Source organism: Lissotriton helveticus, chromosome 2_1, assembly GCF_964261635.1.
Source record: "Lissotriton helveticus chromosome 2_1, aLisHel1.1, whole genome shotgun sequence".
Taxonomy (NCBI): Eukaryota; Metazoa; Chordata; class Amphibia; order Caudata; family Salamandridae; genus Lissotriton; species Lissotriton helveticus.
The window spans coordinates 751,540,830-751,548,993 of NC_136059.1; the positions used below are offsets into that span (position 1 = coordinate 751,540,830).

The window sequence follows — 8,164 nt, forward strand, 5'->3', positions numbered from 1 at the left end:
GTTTAGTACAATTTGTGTATTTCTGGTGTCCGTGTGACACTCTTCCATTAGCCATACAGTCGGGTTCAACCCCTCGTCATTTTCTTCTGTGTTTAGGTTCCTCTACCCACTCTCTGACTACCACACATTTGTTCTCCATTTCCTTTCAGTATAGATCACAGAAAAACGGATTATACCGTCAGGCGGCTGTCCGCAGTAATACATGCCGTGACGTCCGGTTTTGGCGGGTAACTCAACTCTACAATTTAACCGCACAGCGAGCTCCGGCCACTTGTCATTGAACAAGTGTAGATGGACTCGGACGTATCTACCTTTACTCGTAGCGAATGAACATGCTTACTGACTCTGTATTCTGATCAAAAAAAGTCAAAAAAACACAAGAGGGGCCCTGAATCTAAAAATGAATTAAAAAAAGGGAAACAACCCGCCAGGGCGAGAAAACTAGTGAACAACATGAAAGGGGGTGTTCCCTAAATATCTAAAGAGCAAGACATCTAATCATGCATTCAGCTAACCCACAACACCACAAAAGGAAAAGATATTTATTCAGAAAAAACTTTTTTATATATATATATATATATATATATAGTTTTCATAGAGCATTAATTTCATTTAGTCAGTAAAAACATATCTGTAGAGTTTTTTTTGTACAGACAAACAGTATAAAAGCTAGGACACGCAAAAATAATTCCAAGAAAGGAGGGCACAAAATCCGTTCACTCAAACACTCAGACACACCTTTTGTACAATCAGATTCATACACAAACATTCACATACATATCATCACACACAGAAAAGCGCCGACGCGCGTTTCGGACAAGTGCCATAAAAGGCTTCCTTCATCAGGGCGCACTTTGAATAGAAACAAGACAGACGCAATGAAGGACGTCTGACACAGAATGCTGGAAGGCGGTCCTAGAAGCAGCAAGGATTGAAGGTAGGTGTTCTGTGGGCAGAGAAAACAAAAATAAGAGAAAAATCCACAGTATAATTCATAGAGGAACAAAGAGGGCCTGGCTAGGAGTCAGCAACAAACCAGAATTCAAATGGCCAACTCAACACATCTCACAGCAAGTAAAAATATCCTTATACCCCAATATGTACATCATAAAGACAACCAAAGGAAATAGTGCAGAGGACCCTAGCACACCAACATATACCATGAAACCAGATGATGTAGTCAAAAATAACAAGGTGTCTCAGAAAAATAGAAAGTACATAGAACCGGTCCACCACCAAAGATTTACAGGTGCAGACAGTAAGTGAATAACAGATAAATACAACGAAAAGACTCTACCTAAGGGCCTAAGCGGCACGACCAGTGGACGAATTTCACACAATTGATAGGAAGAAAAACTCCCTAAAAATAATTTTTTTATTTCAAAAAAGGCAGAGTCCAGTGTGTGAAAGCGCTCAATAGGCGATCATGATTTGAAGCATCGCATTTTAAAGGGCCTGTAGAGTGTCCAAACAACGTCTCATGTAGGGAATTTGGCCACCAATATAGGTCAAAAAGGCAGAGCAGACCATCCAGGTGTCTAAAGAAAATATATAAAGACAAGTAAATAAATAACATACCAAGAAAGGCAAGATAATCAGGTAGTACACCTAACCACTCAGTAAATAGCCAACAGAGCAAAAGAATAAGGAAAATAGGGCAGGCATGTAGTGATTCTAATGATCTACAAAGAAGGGGGCGCTACGTGCGGTTAAGAATAACCTAAAGAGGAGCTAAGCATGAACAGTGCCTATATAACGCCTATATTTCAGCAGAAACAACTATATGGAAAAAGGAAAAATGCAAAACTAAGCAGAGAAACATATCTAAACAATGACCCACAGGGGCAGTGACTAAAGCTAGACTCAAGCCACAGTGAATCAGGAATGTACAACACAACTGAGGAGATGTATAACAAGGCTACCTTTTTAACTGTTCCACCACGAATCTGTTAAAGCCACTCCCAGTGGATGAAGAATATAATCTGGGGGGCCAGGAATCTGTATTCAGGTGACCTGTTGAATTTGCATAGACGAATTTTGAAAGGAAGAGTAGGTAGGTAGAATGATACAAGTTGTAAACACAGGCAGCTGGGAATACCTTAATAAAAAAGTCAGGTCAATAGCTAGGATTTACACTGACAATTCCGATTTTTAGAAAAAGAGAGTAAGTATGTTCTAGGTTGTAAACATAAAAGGCTCCGGGATACCTTAATAAATGGCTCCGGTTTTGTCCATAATAGATATAGGGGCAGCGTCCGTCGAGTTTCTCCCAGTTTAGGCACGGTAACAGATGCAAAGGCAAATTGCCTGCAAAGAAAACCATTTACAAATTCAGAAACCGGACAAAGTGGAGGTTAAGGAAGGAATAACAAGAAACAGGAAGCCCTCCTAACCTGATACTAGCTCGTCGGTCCGAACTTGAAGGAATCCACGATGGAATCGGCAGCACGAGCTCCTTCCCCCTGCGACGGTGAAAATGCGCCGTGAAGAAAGGGCGGCGGCACCAAGAAATTTAAAGTGCGCGCGGGTGCCGGGATTGCAAGCACCTGCGGGCAATAGACACAAAAGAAAGCCACAGCCCCGGAGTAGAGTGATGTAGAAAGAATAGTAGGACTCACGGACATGGACTGTCATGACCTGCCGGCAATAAACAAAAAAACAAGGCCAAAGCCACGGAGTAGAGTGCTGTAAAAAGAATAGTAGGACTCACGGACATGGACTGCCATAGATCAGGAAAAAATGGAAGATAGACCGATTCACTTAATAAAAAGAAAAGAAAACAGCACCAAAAAACCGGGGATGAGGTGAAAAAAGATTTTATTGACCCGGGGAAGAGGGAGCAAAGATAATAAACAGTAGAAATAACCTCGTAAAAGTAAAAATAACACTGAAAAGAAAAACAACGTCAACATGTAAGAATGAAAAAATTAAATAGTTTTTTTTTAAAATTTAAAAAATGAAAGGAAAAAGAGGAGAAAAGGGGGAAGGAAAAAACCTTTCTCATCACTTCACTATGAACAGAAGGTGTGCATACTCCCAAGCATGAGGAATAAACAATTGTCAGGAATAGAGTCAGACCCAGAGGATCTGGAGCCAGAATTTAAACAACAGAAGTGGAGTCTTAACCCGAGGATCCGGACCCAGCATCTAAAAAGAGAAAAACAAATGAATAGTAACAACAATAGCAGAAATAAGAGCGAGGTCATACGGGGGGAAACAAATGCAGAAGAACGCGTCTATAAAAGTTTCAAATGATGGCGTTTTCCCACGGGATGGAGTCGTTCAGTCCTGAGACAGCCGTCTCAAGATAGAAAATCCAAAAGACTTCTCTTTTGGCACTAAGGGCATTGGTATTGCCATCCTTAAGATGAATGATCTTTTCGAGAATTAGCCATTTCAAGTCTGCCACAGTATGTTTAAGGGCTTTCCAGTGTGCGACTAAAGGAGCTCCAGGGCGTAGGTTTCTTATGCAAGATTTGTGCTCGGACAACCTCTTTCTGAATTCCCTCCCTGTTTCTCCTACATAGCCTCTGGCGCAGGGACATGTAATAAGGTAGATGACATTACTCGTTCTGCAGTTCGTCATGTCTTTTAGCACAATTCTTTTTTTGCCCCAACTGAATTCGGGCACAGTTATGATGTTATCACACGCGTGGCATCCGCCACATTTGTGACTACCCATGATCGGATTTGTAGATCATTAGAATCACTACATGTCTGCCCTATTTTCCTTATTCTTTTGCTCTGTTGGCTATTTACTGAGTGGTTAGGTGTACTACCTGATTATCTTGCCTTTCTTGGTATGTTATTTATTTACTTGTCTTTATATATTTTCTTTAGACACCTGGATGGTCTGCTCTGCCTTTTTGACCTATATTGGTGGCCAAATTCCCTACATGAGACGTTGTTTGGACACTCTACAGGCCCTTTAAAATGCGATGCTTCAAATCATGATCGCCTATTGAGCGCTTTCACACACTGGACTCTGCCTTTTTTTAAATAAAAAAGTTATTTTTAGGGAGTTTTTCTTCCTATCAATTGTGTGAAATTCGTCCACTGGTCGTGCCGCTTAGGCCCTTAGGTAGAGTCTTTTCGTTGTATTTATCTGTTATTCACTTACTGTCTGCACCTGTAAATCTTTGGTGGTGGACCGGTTCTATGTACTTTCTATTTTTCTGAGACACATTGTTATTTTTGACCACATCATCTGGTTTCATGGTATATGTTGGTGTGCTAGGGTCCTCTGCACTATTTCCTTTGGTTGTCTTTATGATGTACATATTGGGGTATAAGGATATTTTTACTTGCTGTGAGATGTGTTGAGTTGGCCATTTGAATTCTGGTTTGTTGCTGACTCCTAGCCAGGCCCTCTTTGTTCCTCTATGAATTATACTGTGGATTTTTCTCTTATTTTTGTTTTCTCTGCCCACAGAACACCTACCTTCAATCCTTGCTGCTTCTAGGACCGCCTTCCAGCTTTCTGTGTCAGACGTCCTTCATTGCGTCTGTCTTGTTTCTATTCAAAGTGCGCCCTGATGAAGGAAGCCTTTTATGGCACTTGTCCGAAACGCGCGTCGGCGCTTTTCTGTGTGTGATGATATGTATGTGAATGTTTGTGTATGAATCTGATTGTACAAAAGGTGTGTCTGAGTGTTTGAGTGAACGGATTTTGTGCCCTCCTTTCTTGGAATTATTTTTGCGTGTCCTAGCTTTTATACTGTTTGTCTGTACAAAAAAAACTCTACAGATATGTTTTTACTGGTCTGTATTCTGATCAACAGACCCAATTGAGGGTAAGAGCACTTCTCCCCTTTGAAATTAGGAGGCCTTTAGGAGTTAGGATGCTGATACTCACTAGCATAATAAAGGCATATTCTTAATGTAATCTCCCACAGTTTCAGGTACACGGATATTCGTGTTCATACTGATTGCGAACATTTAATATTTGGATGGTTACACCCAGCTGGCCGGTGTGGTTGCATCAGCACTTTAGCATTGATTGCTTCCATCCTGGTAAGACCTTTTCACTTTGTTATATGTCTGGTTGCCTCGCTCATTTTCTCCACTATTTCAACAATTTTAATACTCCTTCATCCCTCACAGAGACTGATGAGGACTACATGGACATGGATTGTTGTGTTCCTTGGTAATTCTACAAGCTCTATATCTTGTCTTGGGAATCTCTGCAATTGACCTCGCTGTCAGCTTTCTTCCCCTCACTCGGTGAGTTTTCCTTCATCAGGTGCCCTTTTAAGTAGTCCATGTGCATATACCACTGTTACAATTTCCCTCTTATTCTTTCCTTCACATGTGCAGTCCCATGTGAGTACCCTTCCTATACTTTCACTTCCTTGTGACGCACTGTGGTCACGCTGACAGATATTCCTTCCTCTCAGGTGCAGGCCGCCCCTGAGCATTCTATACGTTAATGCTGTTGTTTTGGCCCTCGCACTGATACTATCCTTTTCTTCCTTAATTTGCAGATGTCCCTACATCAAAAGGTCCTGAAGAGACGCCTCACTGGTTATGGGGTCAAAACGCCGTCAACAAAATTAAAGCGAACCATTCATCAGCCCCTATTATTCTATAAGTAGGCTGTTTTCATTGCTTATTATTTTGATGGACGACTTTACTAATGTTGGAAACCAAGTGTTTGTGTTACAATATGTCACTATTTCTGTAGGTTCCATATTCACTGGGGATGCCTTGCACTATTTCTTGTAAAAAGTCATTGTTATGTACATAAATAACTGTTGATATTACCAAATATTGAGTGGTATATGGTTTCTTCTCCATTAGATATCGACTTAACCCACTTTTTTCATTGCGATTGTGCTTATGGTTACCATAATTAATTATATTACTCCACAGGAACTACTGTTTCTGTTTATATAATAATTACCCTGGTTCCGTGTGAGTAGGGTCTCCTTTGTCGCTTTTTCTCGGCACTGGAGAACTGGCATCAACGGCAAATCATGCACTGCTGTAGCAGACATCGTGGAATGGAAGCAGGACCCAGCCTAAAACTGGGGTGGCATTGACAGATCAATCAATCAGGGGTTTGTAAAGCACAGTTATTCACCTGTTAGCGTCTCAAGGCATTGGTGGGGGGGGGGGGGGGGGACTGCTAGTCCCTCTGGGTGTAGAATCAGTTGAAGAGCCAGGTCTTGATGTCCTGCTTGAACTGAGTCACCAAAGTGGATTGTTCGAGGTGGAGGGGCAGGGTGTTCCAGGTCTTGGCGGCGAGGTAGGAGTATGAACTTCCACCGGTTCTGGTCTTGTGGATCCTGGGGATGGAGGCTAGGGTGGGTTAGGTGGTATGGAGTTGCCTGGTGGGTATGTGGAAAGCGAGGCAGTGGTTAGGTATGCTGGCCTTTCGACATGTCGAGCTTTGTAGGCTAAGATAAGTTATGTTTAAACATTTTTGCACTTTGCAGGAGTCAATACATTGAAGATAAGTGTCTGTGCATGCATTTCGTATATCATTTTTCTGTCCTTAAATTTCAGTACGTATTTTAGAAACAAAATGTATATGTACAAACAAAACTACCAGACTAAAGTAAACTAAACCAATAATAGTTATTTCAAGTAACTATAACTTGTGCCCCTCCATACACAGTGTTGGCATCAATTATGTCATTTAAGATGTTGCCGTTATCAATTATGTCGTAGAACATGTCATGAGCGATGCAATATGTTAGGTGTTAAGCAATGCTTGGGGAGGGCACAGGTTATAGTTAGTTTAAAGCACACGTTATAGTTACTTGAGAATACTATAACTGGTGATTTTTACTTGTTTTGCTTGATGAACACTGTATGTTTTAACTGGCATTTTCACCTAATGATAAAGTCTCTATAACCTTGTATGTTTTTTAAAATTTAAGTCAAGCTATGACTACAAATCTTAACTATAACAACACTTTAATCTTTGCATACTTCAGTGCATTTCTAGGCTTTATTTTACGTAAAGTAAGATGTCCATCTATGTGTGTCTTGGGGTTTGACACTGGGCGTTACAAGGGGGTGTTCACAGATGACTATGTGATGTAACAAAATATAGTGTGTCATTTTAAGTAAGGCAGACCTTTTGACTTTGTCAAAGTGACAGAACACCAAAATATGAAAGTGGGCCTCTTGGGTTTGTCAAGTAGTCTGCGTATCAACAGATATAAAGCAGACCTATTAGTTTTGTCAAAAAGTCACTAATAATTCTAATAAAATGTATGTTTCTTAAATTCATATATTACAATTTGTCATAAAAGTGAGTATCGTAAAATGTGTTTAATAAAGCTTTATTTAAAAATCAAAACACATCAACTTGCCTAATGCCAGACCAGTGGTTAATAAATGAGTGTGTAGTCTCACCATTTCTTGAGACACCTGCTTCGTGCACAGATCCAAGTACCTCTTCTTTTCTGGTACTCCCCTTCTGTTTTTAGTTTCGCTCGCAGCGCCGGGACGCCCCTTTGCTGGGGCAGCCGAGCGTTATATAAATCCCAATACAATACAATACAATACATAGGTTTAAGAAAAGAAGGACTCACTATGGCACCTTTTCTGTGAACTCCATTCCACCTGAGATTTGTGCTAACACATCTGCTGTAACATTCAAAGAGAGGTTAATGCAATTTTGATGAACATATTCTTCCCACTTTGAACCTGAGTCTCCTATGAGGTCACCTCTGGGTGCCAGAGGGCAAGTAATTACAGAGAGTTACTCTTCATTCTATTGCCTGCTTCGCTCTGTTTGGCAGTTCAGCAAGAACACAATTGGCAGGTGAATAGAGTCTTTCATTTTTGTTTGCTAAATTTTTTGATGGTCTGCACTAGTTCCGGGCAATGACTTTGGAATGACAAAAATGATTCTCTGATCCAATCTATGAACAAAATTCTACGCAACAATAATCTTATCCAACACTGCACATAGCAAACCCACAACAGAGGCTCAATTCTGGATGCCATTATATTCCAAGAAGATACAGTCAATATTGACCACATCCTTCCTGTTGACTGGTCAGATCACCACATCATACTATTTCACATCAACCAAATGATCTATTGCCTTCCGCGCACACAGCAATGACTCCATTGGGTGAGAAGTCTTGGACGAATCCCCTTACCGACCTGGAAGAAAGAGCAGGTTCTTTCCTTCCCACTCACAACC

The 8,164-nt window shown here is 40.8% G+C and overlaps 1 long non-coding RNA gene across 1 annotated transcript; it reads right to left on the bottom strand.

Annotated features, from left to right (window-relative positions):
• Nucleotides 1-576: 576 nt before the first annotated feature.
• LOC144819487 (uncharacterized) lies at nucleotides 577-2,538 on the bottom strand. Its single transcript, XR_013607398.1, has 5 exons — nucleotides 2,394-2,538; nucleotides 2,208-2,307; nucleotides 1,923-2,013; nucleotides 1,298-1,538; nucleotides 577-946 (listed from the first exon to the last, which is right to left on the bottom strand). It is a non-coding gene; the product is annotated as an uncharacterized LOC144819487 (long non-coding RNA).
• Nucleotides 2,539-8,164: the final 5,626 nt, after the last annotated feature.